Here is a 12,969-nt window from a genome sequence, read left to right as displayed (position 1 = left end):
GATTTTTTGTTTATACATCAGTCTTTAGTAAGTTTAGTTGGCATAAATCATTCCACTGGATTTAAATTAGCTCTGGAGGTGAACAACATTAAGTTTCTGTCTCTGCAAACTGAGGACCAGACTGTAGAATAGAGAGTGAAATTTTTTAAGTTCACTGTCATACTGTAACACTCTTTGCTAACCATTAGGAACTATATTTGAAACATTTGAAATATGAGTTAAGAATGCCCCAAGATTTTTGAACTTTCAGCTTTCCACGTTTGTCATTTTGCTTATTCTGTCTTTTCCTATAAAGCTTATTTTCAGTTCCTACAAGAAAGGGAAGCTGGGTAGACTGTCCCTGGCCCAGCTGGGAGATGAGTCGTCATAGTTGTCTGTAGCTATTCCAGGTTTCGAGGGCTAATTCAAGTGGTTTTGGGGAACACTGACCTTGGAGTGGTAATCAATAAGGAAAAAACTGTAACGATAAACGCTAGAGAAAAGCTGGGGACAGTCTGGTTGAGAAAGAAGAAACTGATTCAAATATGCAGGAAGAATTAGTACGATCCAGTGGTTGAATGGTGAGTGCAGTGATTGGTGTATATTAAGGATCTAAGGAGGCAAGATTTCTAATTCAGATTACTCCTGACAGCTAGATCACTACTGTCATCGATCTTGTGAAGACAACTGGGAGAAGAGACTTTCCTTACAGATCAGAGTACAGTGTTTTACAAGTATTTGTGCAAGCAGTATCTTAGCAGGTGTTCTTGTAAATGCACGTATCTTTTGTATTTGTTTTCGTTTTTTATTACAAGCACCCATGGAAGCTAGGAATTAAAAGAGACAGAAGCAAAAATCGCGTGTTTGAAACAAATTTGGCAAAATTAACCAATTACTAAAAGAGCCTTCTCTACTTCTTTTTCTCATCTTGTGTGTCGTCTCGGCTCAGGCACAGTACTTCTTTTTAATGGCGCCTCTCTTCTTAGACCTTCTTACTTTCCAAGCTTACGGAAAACTAGCTGTTACACACAGGGAGGTCCTGGAACTCGCGTTTCCACGTCTTCAGATTCGATGCGGCCCCGATTTCGGGATTGCTGGCCAGCGAGTAGATGGCACCCACGACCGCTCCGACCTCGACCCAGTCCCTGGCAAACGGCGGCGGCTCGCGCGTGGAGAGTCGCGGGATCCTTCGAGGGCCCGCGACGCGGCGCACATGCCCGCGCCCGCCTCCTGCGTCGGCGAGAAGAAAGGGAGTCCGGACGCGCAGAGGCTGACCCGGAGCCTACCCATGAGGCAGCGCGCTGACTCCACGAGAGCCCCCCCTGCCCACGGCTCGGCCGCCTGCTCCGCAATGGGAGCCGCCGCCGTCGCCGCCGTGTAGTTTTTCGTGCTCCTCCTTTTCCTCCTCCTCTTTCTCCTCCTCCTCAGGGCCCCAGTCAGGCCGATCCGCTCCGCTCACGGTAAGCGCCCCCCGCCCCCGCCCGCCCACGCCCGCCCCGCGTTGCAGCAGGCAGAGGCCCTCCCGCGCGGCCTGCGCCGCCTCACTCCGGGGGCGCCGGGCTGGGGGTGTCGAGGCCGGCGCGGGTCGCCGAGAGTGCCCAGGGCGCGGGGGAGGGGACCGGCTGCGCGGCGACGGCCGGACCGCCATCTTGCGCCGGCCCCGGCGGGGGAGGGACACCGGCGCGACGCGGCAACCGACTCCGGGTGGCGGGCCGGGGCCGCGCAGGCCGCCGTTGTCGCCTTCCCGCCCCGCCTCGCCCCCCAGGGCTTGTTTGCCGCTGGCCTGGTTTGGGCTTTTCTCTCCGGAGGCTCCTCCCTTGGCCTTCCGTATATTTTGTGCTGCTGTTTGCCAGGAACCCGTTAGCCTCTCGCTTCGGCTCTCCCCCGAGCCTCGTCAACCGTAGGCAGAGAGACCAGCGGGGCTGCCGAACCTTGAGGCCTCGGGGGCCGTAGGACCCAGGTTCCCCCGCCCAGGTGACCAGTCATTCCCCGCTCACATCCGCCTTCTTGTCAGAGGGCTTCCCCGCTCTGCCCTAGACGTCCCGTTATTGTCTACAGGAGAGGGGCGCTGAGGAGAAACGTGAACTTGATACACAATTTCCTAACGGAGCTTGCAGGTTCCACTTCTGAGACGGAAAGAATGATCTCATTCTGAGGTTTTATCCTGCTCTAGAGATGGAGGGAGTTCGCAATTCCCGACTTATTTCAAGTGTTAACGCTTTTATGGAACGGTTGACTAGAGAGGAGAAACGTCAAAGTGAACCCGCTTCTGCAAGCACGCGAGACCTTCGTCCGGGGGGTTCTCTTTGTTTACCAAGAGTTTTTAGTTAAAAAAAAAAAATCTGTGAACCTAAACCTGATTTATTTATTGTTTTGAGTTTGTAACTGTGTGTTAAGAATTTGACGTCTTTTAGCGGCATTAAACCATTAAACAAAAAATTGAAACAGGACCGATTGAAAGCACAAAAGCCACCTCTCTACAGTTGTGAGGTGTCCTGCTTTGGGGGATTGGTTTTCCTATTCAGACTGTCTAAGCAGAAACTTACTGTGCCTGTGACCAAGGCACTGATGTGCTTAGAGAATTAAATTGGGGCTTTGTGCTCTTGATGTTTTAAAATATCAGTACAAATACCAGTATAATTGTGTCCTGCATTTGTATCGATCACTGCTACCTTCCCATATGTATCTCCTAACCCCTTCTACAGTGATCTGTGATGCTGGAACTGATTTTGCAGGTGAGGAAGGAGAACTCAGGGTGAGAGGTCTTGAATGAAGTCATGGCTAGGAAGCGATAGAGCCATTTCTTGAATCTTAGGTCTTATTCCTCATTGAGTGTGCAATTAACTTTAATTTTTTTTTGTGAGAATGAGGTGAGGAAAAGAGCATAGGCTCACCTGCACAATTTAAGAAAGAATATTCAGTTGCCCTTTCCTTTGCATTTTTAAGAATTCGTTTCTTAGCTTTATCACTTTTCGTTAATGTAAGTTTTCATGCTACTCTTCCCCCCGACCCCACCATTGAAGAGTTGATTGAGTAGCCCGGTTGAGTCCTCATACCTATTACCTAGTTTTTACAGTTGTTACTATTTTGCCATATTTGCTTTATCTACTTATCTCAGGGTTATTTTTGGTGAACATTTTCAAAGCATATTTCATACATCATGGCAGTTCACACTTAAGTACTGTATGTGTGTCAGTATGTATAGACAATATCATAATCACACTTAAAGTTAAGAATAATCCCTACATAATCCCTGATAGTATTCTTGTCTAGAGAATCCCGTGGGCAGAGGAGCCTGGTGGGCTGCTCTCTATAGGGTTGCACAGGGTTGAACACGGCGGAAGCGGCTGAGGATGCATGCATGCATTGGAGAAGGAAATGGCAACCCACTCCAGTATTCTTGCCTGGAGAATCCCAGGGACAGAGGAGCCTGGTGGGCTGCCATCTATGGGGTTGCACAGAGTTGGACACGACTGAAGTGACTTAGCAGCAGCAGCAATCCCTGATAATCTAATGTGTGTATGTAATGTGTATTCTCATGTTCTTCATATGTTCCCTGTTGTCCTCAAAATGTTCTCTTTAGTCATTTATTTTGGAACCAGTATCCAATCATGCATTCCATTTGTGTTTCTTTTAATTTAGTGTAATTCCCCGCCCCCCCGCCCCCCCCCCCCGCACCTTTTTTTAATGACATTGACATTTGAAGAGACCAGGCCATAGGCTTGTAGAATAACATACTTCTGTATTTTACTGACAGTTTCTTCCTCATGGGTTTTAATTGTATCCTGTATTCCCTGTATTTTCTATAAACTTGAAGTTAGGTCTAACGGCTTGAGTAGATCAGGCTAAATAATTTTGGCAAAAATACTTCACAAGTCATGCAGTGTGCTGCACATTATACATCAGAAGGCACATAAAGTGGAGTTATCCTGTTGGTAATCCTAAATTTGATCTCTTGGGTAAGATGGTGACAGACTATCTTTCCATTGTAAGCATTTCCCTTTGCAATTAGCAGATAATCTGTGGGCTGATATTTTGGCATTAGTATTTGGTATGAATTTAACTGCAGTGATCTGATAACACAGTAGGGAGCAATCCTCTAGAAATGGATGTTTGAGAATGAAGGGAGGGGAGCAGTTTTAAAGGATGGAACTGACTTATCTAGTTTAGGGATCTTGGAATTGCTGCTCCAGTTGGCATCAGAGCCTACAGTGGATAGGGAAGAGGAGACAAAAAGTAGATATTAGACTTTGCTTCCTTTCAAAGTTTGCTCAAGACCCTCATAGCAGTAGTGAGCTTTGAGAAATAGAAAGTTCCTGTGTTGGAAGACTGCAAACCACAGCTTTCCCCGTTAAACTTATTCTCAGTTAGGCTGTCTGGTCCAGTCCTGCTTCTTAGTCCAGTGTTTTACTACTCAGCATTGGCTTTCTTAGTAGGAGCGAGGAGGTCAAAGAAAATGAGTAAATCATTTTGTGCCCTTCTTTACCACACTGTTCTTTTTTTATTTAGAACTATACCAAGATTTCTTTTTCTATAGTAATTGGGCAGGGGCTGTACCTACATGGAATAGCAATTTTTTTTAAGTAGAAAGTAAATGATATTTTTAGATGACAGGAAATTGGAGATTGTCGACAACATATTTTGTTATTTCAGAAATAACTTTTGAATGATGAGAAATATTTATGACATACTCACTAATTAAATATATAGTCCTGAATAGTTTATTTTTCCTGCTTTAGGATACTCAAAAATATTTGATTTTTGAGTCAAATTGTTTTAAAGATATATATAATGACTTGATTTACTTGGTAACTTGTATCAAAAATGTGTGCTTGAAATTTTTATTGATTTTTGCAAAGTAGTTGTTTTAAGGATTATTTTAATTCTCATTATACCAGGAAAAAATATTATCAATCTTTATTTTCTAGATCAAAAGGAATTATTTTTTAAACATTTTAAGCTATTTTATATAATTTTATATCATCATGTAATTTATATAATTTACGAAAGGATAAGAGGGGTAATGTGGGCTTCCCTGCTGACTCAGTGGTAAAGAACCTGCCAGCCAGTGCAGAAGATGCAGGTTCAATCCCTGGGTTGGGAAGATCCCCTCGAGAAGGAAATGACAACCCACTTTAGTATTCTTGCTTAGGAAATCCAATGGATGGAGGAGCCTGGTGGGCTACAGTCCATGGGGTTGCAAAAAGTTGGACATGACTGAGCGACTAAACAACAACAAAGGAATAATGTAAAACAACTTATTTGAACTTTTAATGAGAATTTCAATATAACATTTCTTTGTGTGTACTTAGGAATAAGAAATAAAAAATACACTTCATGCATCTAATTAAAGACTACCCCTACAATTAATATGCATCACATTTGAGGTCTCTTGACAAATACTGTATTTGTAACATGATTTTTTTTTTTCAGTTTTTTATTCACACAAAGAGTATCTTCTGTTATTCTTCCCACTTAGACCTTAGAATATTTTGGTTAGAGGGTGAGATAGAATTCTCTTAAGAGTTCCCATAAGTGCTTTTCCTAGTTGCATGAGGAATATTCTTGGTAACTTATGGTTTTGTAATTGAAGCTTTCTTCATATAATGGTAGTAATATTAGTCATAGGCCATCATCTTCAAGTCATTTTTTAAGTATAGTTGACCCTTGAACAACATGAGTTTGAACTTCAGGTCCACATGGATTTTCTTTTTCAGTAAAAATGCTGCAGTATTATATGATCAGCAGTTGGGTTGAATCCAAGGATTTGGAATCATGCATACAGAGGTGTCAGCTATCACACATTGATTTTCAACTGAGCAGGGCCTAAACCCTGTGTTGTTCAGCTCATGGATAGGTCCTGACTTTCTTAAGCAGTATCTATCCCTCCTTTATTTAGTCTTTTTGTATAATATAACTTTCTCCAGGTTAACTTATACAGGGTTTTAAAAAACTCATTGATATTTGAGAATGCATTGAGCTGAGAAGAGTTCTAGTTTTGTTTTTTTTTATTTTAAAATTATTTTATATATTTAAATTTTTTGGTTGTGTAGTATGTGGGCTTTCTCTGGTTGTGACATCTGGGATCTTAGTCCCCCACCCAGGGATTGATCCCACGTCCCCCGAGTTAGAAGGTGGATTCTTAACCATGGGACCACCAGGGAAGTCCTGAGAGTACTAATTTTTCTTAGGGCAGTAAGAATCATTAAATATGTTTGAAAACCAGATTATGTGCAATTAACTTCTCTTGCTTTTCCTTTGTGAAATTTCACAGAAGTTCAACCTTGTTCTTTCTGATACTGCCAACTAAGGAAAGTTTCTTGCTAGATAATACTAAGCCAATTCTAAACTTACAAAAATTTGTCACAAGTTGTATTTCTGACAGAATTTTTCAGATTCTTTTGTTAGTTCTTGTGATGCTCTTGGTTCTGCTCTCATCTCTTTTCTGAATCACTCTATGCATTTTTCAAGCGTACAGTGTTACACTGTTGTGTGTTGCTTAGAGTTTCAGTCTGTGTTTTCCAGGTTTGAAGTTTACTTAAAATAGGCAACATTGTCTGCATATGACTAATTCTTCAACTGTCATACATGAATCTGGAACATAGTGATTTGAGATTTCAAATACTTCCCTAGTAGATTTGTTCTTATCATTCCTTCTGGGTCTTCTTTTTGCATTGTGCATCCTTGAATGCAATACTTCAAGAATTTTTTGAAAACTTGTATGGTTTAAAATTTTGCTGAAGGGAAGATGGCCATCTTTACTTCCTAATTGCAAGGTATTTCCAGTTTTAGATTTGTAGACACCAATTAGAATAATCCAGCGAATTAAAAAATTCTCTACATTGTCTGTTTCTTTCTAGTCACCATTGTATACATACGCATTTAATACTTCTCCACATAAGAACTGTATCAAGTTAAATTTTAGCCCACAGACATGAAGGATGAAAGAATGCTGTCACATGTCCTTTTGCGTTCTTAAAAAATTTTGCATGATGAAGCCTTTCCTGCTGAATGAGAATACTGTATTTCCTTTTAGTTTTTAAAAATATATTGTTTACTCATTTTTGAGTTTGAGAAAATCTGTCTAGGGACTTAGTCTAATCTAGACTTAGCCTGAGAGTTCCCAAATTTCACTGTCATTGTTACAGTCTGAAGTGCTTCTTTAGGTTCATCTAATAATTTTGAAATGTCTCCTCTGTCAGTTTTCTTCTGTTCCATTATGGACAGAAAATTAAAAGTTCTGAGTTCTTTATTTATTGGCTATGCTGGACCATTGTTGCTTCAAGGGCTTTTTCTCTAGTTTCACTGAGTGGGGGCCAGTCTCCGGTTGTGGTGTGTGGGCTTCTTATTGCAGTGGCTTCTCTTTGCTGAACCTGGGTCACATGGGCTTCAGTAGTTGAGGTTTCCAGGCTCTAGAGCACAGGTTCAGTAGTTGTGGCACGTGGACTTTGTTGCTCAGTGGCATGTGGGATCTTTCTGGACCAAGGATCCAACCCATGGCTTCTACATTGGCAAGCGGATTCTTTACCTCTGAGCTACCAGTGAAGCCCCAAGTTCTGAGTTCTTAACCATAGTCAATGAAAACTAGAAGCTGATGAAAGGATCTGCCCCCTAAAATACGCCACTTTGACATAAGGATTATCTTGAGTGGAAGGTAATTGAGAATCAACAAATATGGAATTGCAGTAAGAGTCGCCACTAACCCCCTCCCCCTGCCCCCCACATCAACTGCCTAAAAGCAGGGCATACATTTCTTTTTTGAAGGTTTTCCCATCACCCTGCCAGAAAGGGAAGAGTGACTCTTACTATTTAAGATGGAGAGTTGATACTGAGATGAGTTTGCATAAACAGACTCAACTAAAATAACCCTCACCTTCCATTAGTTCTACCACATAGTTGCTAATCTCCCTCCCACACATAGTTTATTGTCTCTTAAAGCCCCAGTTCCCTTTCCTTTGTTTAAAGGATTATACTCTGAATCTAACTGCTTCTTTGAGTTTTACTTCTTTTCTGTGAACTCTAGTATATGTAAATATTAATAAAAATTAATGTGTTTTTTCTCCTGTTGACTTGTCTTTTGTTAATTCACAGGCCGCAGATATTGCATCCTAAAAGGGTAGAAGTAAAGTCTTTCCTTTCTGACACAGATTACAAAGATAATGCCTCCATTACCTTTTTGGAAGCTGATGCAATATTTTGTGCCAAACAATAGGAAAACTCAAAGAAGAGGAGAAAGGCAAAACATAATGTATTAGTGATGATTTATTTCACTTTTGCATTTTCCTTCTAGGCAGTTAAATCATTCTTCTGTTTCCTTATTTTAGTTTTTTCTTTTTAAAAAAGCATAGTTGGGAAAAATTGATGCTCAGTAGTGAAATAACACCTAGGATGAAGGAATTAGCAAAATATTTTAAGGTGCAGGAAAAATAATACCACTCAGATTCCATAATGTATCTTAGATTTATAAAAGTATTCTATGGGCTCACATAGTAATTATAAGGTAGAATGAGTTTTATTCTATTTTAAAGTAATAAGTAAATTTTCCCTTTGTTGTTTGAAGATCTCTGAGAAACAATGGAATTCATAAAATGTCAATTTTTAAAACTAGAACTGCTAAAGAAAGAAAATTAAAACTGAAACTGTTCCTATGGACTCTGATAGTATGCCGAAGGTTGATGGTTTAATTTGGACGGTAAGATACAGAGTTCCACTGCCTTCCAACTCACACGTGAAACCTGCTTGCCTCCTACTACCATTATAATGGTTTTCCACTTTGCATTCCATCGCTAATGGAGTAAGGGTTCTACAAGGCCTTCCCTTTACCCTGTATCTATTAATATTAACATCCTATGAAGCTGGATTTCCCTCACTTCAACAGAACAAGGTAGTATAACAGATTGAATACAGAAGTGGATAAGGGAATCCAGCTCCCTCTGAACACAGGTATTAAAATTAATAAGATTTGCAAAAATGGAAAACAGTGCCATCCTCTAAATTTTTGTTTTGGAAAATACAGCTATTTTTCATAAAAGTATTTGTGGTAATATGCAGTGGGTTTGTTATAGTCACTTTTAAGTAAATTAATATATATTTCTTAATTTTCTCAGGTTGAGTTTGTAGGTTTCATCCTTAGCAAATCAACTACACTGTTGGGTTTTTTTTTGGCCAGATTTGATTTCTTCAGCATGACGTGAATGTCTTTTTGTTGAGGGATATTAATCAATGCAAATATTGTTAGTCTATGACTTAATTTGCTCCTTGTTTCGAAGGCTTTATCCTATATTCCTTATTTTGTAGGTATTTGTTCTTAACCTTTGGCAAGTTTGAGAAGCAAAACCTGGAGGGTTTGGGAGCAGTCTGCGAGTTTTAGATATATCCTAATCCCTATCTCTTTTGTTAACTCACTCATTTTGCTTTTCCTGTTTAGGGTTTAAGATTATCTGACTTTCAACTTTCGGATTGCTGACTGCTGATAGAAAGGTCCTTATGGAAAAAAGTGCAACATGGAAGTGGCTTTGTTAAATTCCATGAGGAAAAATAAATAATCTCCCAACTTTATTGAATAGAAAAAGGTAAATAAGAAAATTGACACTACATTGTTAGTATTCATGTTCTTTAGAGAGGAAGATATCTTTCTAATCTCTCATTTCTTTATTTAAAATTTTTTAAATTCTAAAAGTATAATAATGCATTTATAGGAGACTTGAAAAATACAGACTATAGTTCCACTGTACTTTACAATTTTTTAAAATAGATAAAGTAAGATTTTTAGTTGGAGTTTCAGTATCAAACTCTCAAAAATCAATAGAATAAATATATAGAAAAGTAGAATATAGTAGACCTGAAAAGCACCATGAACCAGTTCAACATAGTTAAGATTTATACAATTTTCACACAACAGTAGGGTACAAATTCTGTTCAAGTTCCCATAGACTCTAAACTGGGAGACACTAGAACATATCCAAGGACATAAAATGAGGTGCAAGGTTCATTTCATTTTTTTAAATGTAGTGTTTTGTTGATTATAATGTGTTTCATGATTATATTTCATCCTCAAAACAAATGCTGTTTGGAGATGAGTGGTATTATTATCACCTGTCCTTTATAGATGAGAAAATTGAGTCTTAGAAAAAGTTCATTTCAGTCATTGTAATAATTACTGGGTACCAGACAGTGCATATTTTTTGTAAGATATGATGCTTTGGTCTTCCCTCACTTCAGCCTCAGCCTTTCTAGTTCAGAATTATGTGTTCTCTTCTCCTTGGGTTAGACAGTGCAAGCCAAGCTGCATGACTTCTAGTGGCAGTGCCAGCTCCTAGAGCATTTGGCTTATTCTGTGCTTCACTGCATTCTGGAAGCCTCTGGCACTGGGATAACCCAGCTCTGCCTGTATTGGTGGAGTTATTGAGTTTGGAATTGATAAGTGACACAATAAAAGCATTATTTCAGGGAGTTGATAATTTGATGCTTTTGTATCGAATGGATGAAAGCAGATCTGGATGCTGAGAGACAGTATAAAGTGAATCTTGTAAATCTGTTGATATAGGTATGCAGTTCTTAGGGCCTGAACAAGTACTTACAAATGGAAAGGCAAGGTTGGTTGTGGGAAATATTTTGAAGGAAGACTATAGAACTGAGGAATTGATAAGATATGATGAATGAAAGAGGGAAACATTGAAAAAAGTGCAAAAGGATGACAGTTTCATTTGTTACATTGTACTTGAGAGTTTCTAGAAAATATTTAGGTATAGTAGGTAGATTACTAAAATTCTTCATTTCTAACTCCTAAGATGAACTTTAATAATTCAACTTTTTCAATTAGGGCAGTTTTTTTTTTAAACTGAAGTAATAGTAAATTCCCCTTTTCCTTCAGTCTAGGCAAAAAATTTATGTATACTAGATGAATATGTTTACAATATTCAAGTTGGAAGGATCCTTGGGGATTGTTTTCAATTTCATAATGCTTGAATTTTTCATTTTTCTTTAGTGATCTATCACATCTCAAGTTCATCTAATTTCCTGATATTTTAACTGCTGATTGTTTCGTATATATAATCTGCCTCCCTATTACTCTGATTTTGTTCTTGGTGTAGGCAAATAGTATGTGGTTGAAATCTTTGGCCTTTGAAGTGCCTGGGTTTGAATCCTTGCTCAACCACTTAATTGTGTTTCTTTGGGCCAGGTACTTAACCTCTATAATTGGATTTCCACAGCTGTAAAGCAAGGATAGTAATAGTGTCATAGAGGTTTTTGAGGATTAGATGAAATAATGAGTGTGTTTAATTAATTAGCAAATGGTAATGATAATTGTTATTACACATAATAACTTATAATTATTATAACTTATAGTAGTATATAATGAACTAAGTAGTTGTTTTTAAGCTCAAACCAGGAATGAAATTCTCTGGTTTACTTAAAAACAAGTAAATATTAGCAGTGTTGTTATTGTTGTTATTATCATCACTTGAGCCACAGGATCAAGTCTTCCTCTTGCCTTTTTTCTTATGACAGACTTTAAAATATCTGTAAACAGCTTTCACTTTTGTACCCCTGACCCAGTCTTATGTTTTTCCTAGATTAGAAATCTTAGTTGTTTGATTGGGACAAAGCTTTAATTCTGATTTCTGCTAGTGGGCGTTTGTTGTTTTTGCTACTCAACATCCATTCACCCTTAAGTCCCTTACCTGGGTAACATACCTGTTGATTTTACTTAGGGAACCATCCCTTCTTCCAGTAGTTACCTTGTGGTTGTGTGTCTGTTACCAGGGGGATCAATAGTGATTGGTTTAGGGAAGAGCATATGACTTTAGCCAAACCAGTCAACTTGAGTCAGGGCTGGTCCTCTTATTGTTGTCCAAGTCTTAAATGTTGAAAGGTGTTATTTGGAGCTGCTGTTTGTTCTTGGTGACGGTGTTGTTTAGTCACTAAATCATGTCCTATTCTTTTGCAACCCCATGTAGTTTGCCAGGCTCCTATGTCCATGGGATTTCCCAAGCAAGAATACTGGAGTGTGTTGCCATTTCCTTCTCCAGGGGATCTTCCTGACTAGGGATCAAACCCGTGTCTCCTGCATTGTCAGGTGGATTCTTAACCACTGAACCTCCAGGGAGGTCCTGAGCTGCTGTAGTCATTCACAATAGAAGGACCCTTTCTGAGGATAGAATCAGAATAGAGGAAGTGAAACCTAGAGGTGGAGAGAGAACCACCAGGGTTACCTGTGATTGTTTAAAATGTGCCTACACCTAATTCTGTAAAGGAGTCTATAAGTTCTCTTTTGCATAAACCAGTTTGTTGTTGTTCAGTCGCTTAGTGGTGTCTGAGTCTTTGCAACCCCATGGACTGCAGCACGCCAGGCTTCCTTGTCCCTCACCTCTCCTGGAGTTTGCTCAAACTCATATCCATTGAATCGGTGATGCCATCCAACTATCTCACCCTCTGTTGTCCCCTTCTCCTCCTGCTTTCAATCTTTCCCAGCATCAGGGTCTTTTCCAATGGTTGACTCTGCCCATCAGGTGGCCAGAGTATTGGAGCCTCAGCTTTAGCATCAGTCCTTCCAATGAATATTAAGGGTTGATTTCCTTTAGGATTGACTGATTTGATTTTCTTGTTGTCTGAGGGACACTTAAGAGTCTTCTCCAGCACCGCAGTTCAGAGACATCAGTTCTTTGGCGCTCAGCCTTTTTTATTGTCCAGCTCTGACATCCGAACATAACTACTGGAAAAGCCATAGCTTTGACTTATACAGACCTTTGTAGGCAAAGTAATGTCTCTGCTTTTTAATATGCTGTTTAGGTTTGTCATTGCTCTTCTTCCAACAAGCAAGCGTCTTTTAATTTCATGGCTGCAGTCACTGTCCGCAGTGATTTTGGAGCCCAAGAAAATAAAATCTCTCACTATTTTCATCGTTTCCCCATCTGTTTGCCATGAAGTGATGGGACCGGATGCCAGGCTCTTCATTTTTTGCATGTTGAGTTTTAAGCCAGCTTTTTT

General features: G+C 39.7%; 1 protein-coding gene across 4 annotated transcripts in view; it reads left to right on the top strand.

Annotated features, from left to right (window-relative positions):
• Window positions 1–1,305: 1,305 nt before the first annotated feature.
• Window positions 1,306–12,969, top strand: part of ZNF280D (zinc finger protein 280D) — a 127,646-nt gene continuing 115,982 nt past the window's right edge. For 3 of the 4 annotated variants that reach the window (XM_043918919.1, XM_043918922.1, XM_043918923.1), the window contains exons 1-2: window positions 1,306–1,439; window positions 9,407–9,551. The gene's annotated coding sequence lies outside the window, so the exon portion shown is untranslated. The remainder of the gene's footprint in view (window positions 1,440–9,406; window positions 9,552–12,969) is intronic. The other variant, XM_043918920.1, reaches the window with a different exon arrangement.

The sequence above is a fragment of the Cervus elaphus genome, chromosome 12 (assembly GCF_910594005.1).
Source record: "Cervus elaphus chromosome 12, mCerEla1.1, whole genome shotgun sequence".
NCBI classification, from domain to species: Eukaryota; Metazoa; Chordata; class Mammalia; order Artiodactyla; family Cervidae; genus Cervus; species Cervus elaphus.
The sequence above is the reverse complement of the archived record's forward strand: the minus strand, read 5'-3'. Positions and strand labels throughout refer to the sequence as shown.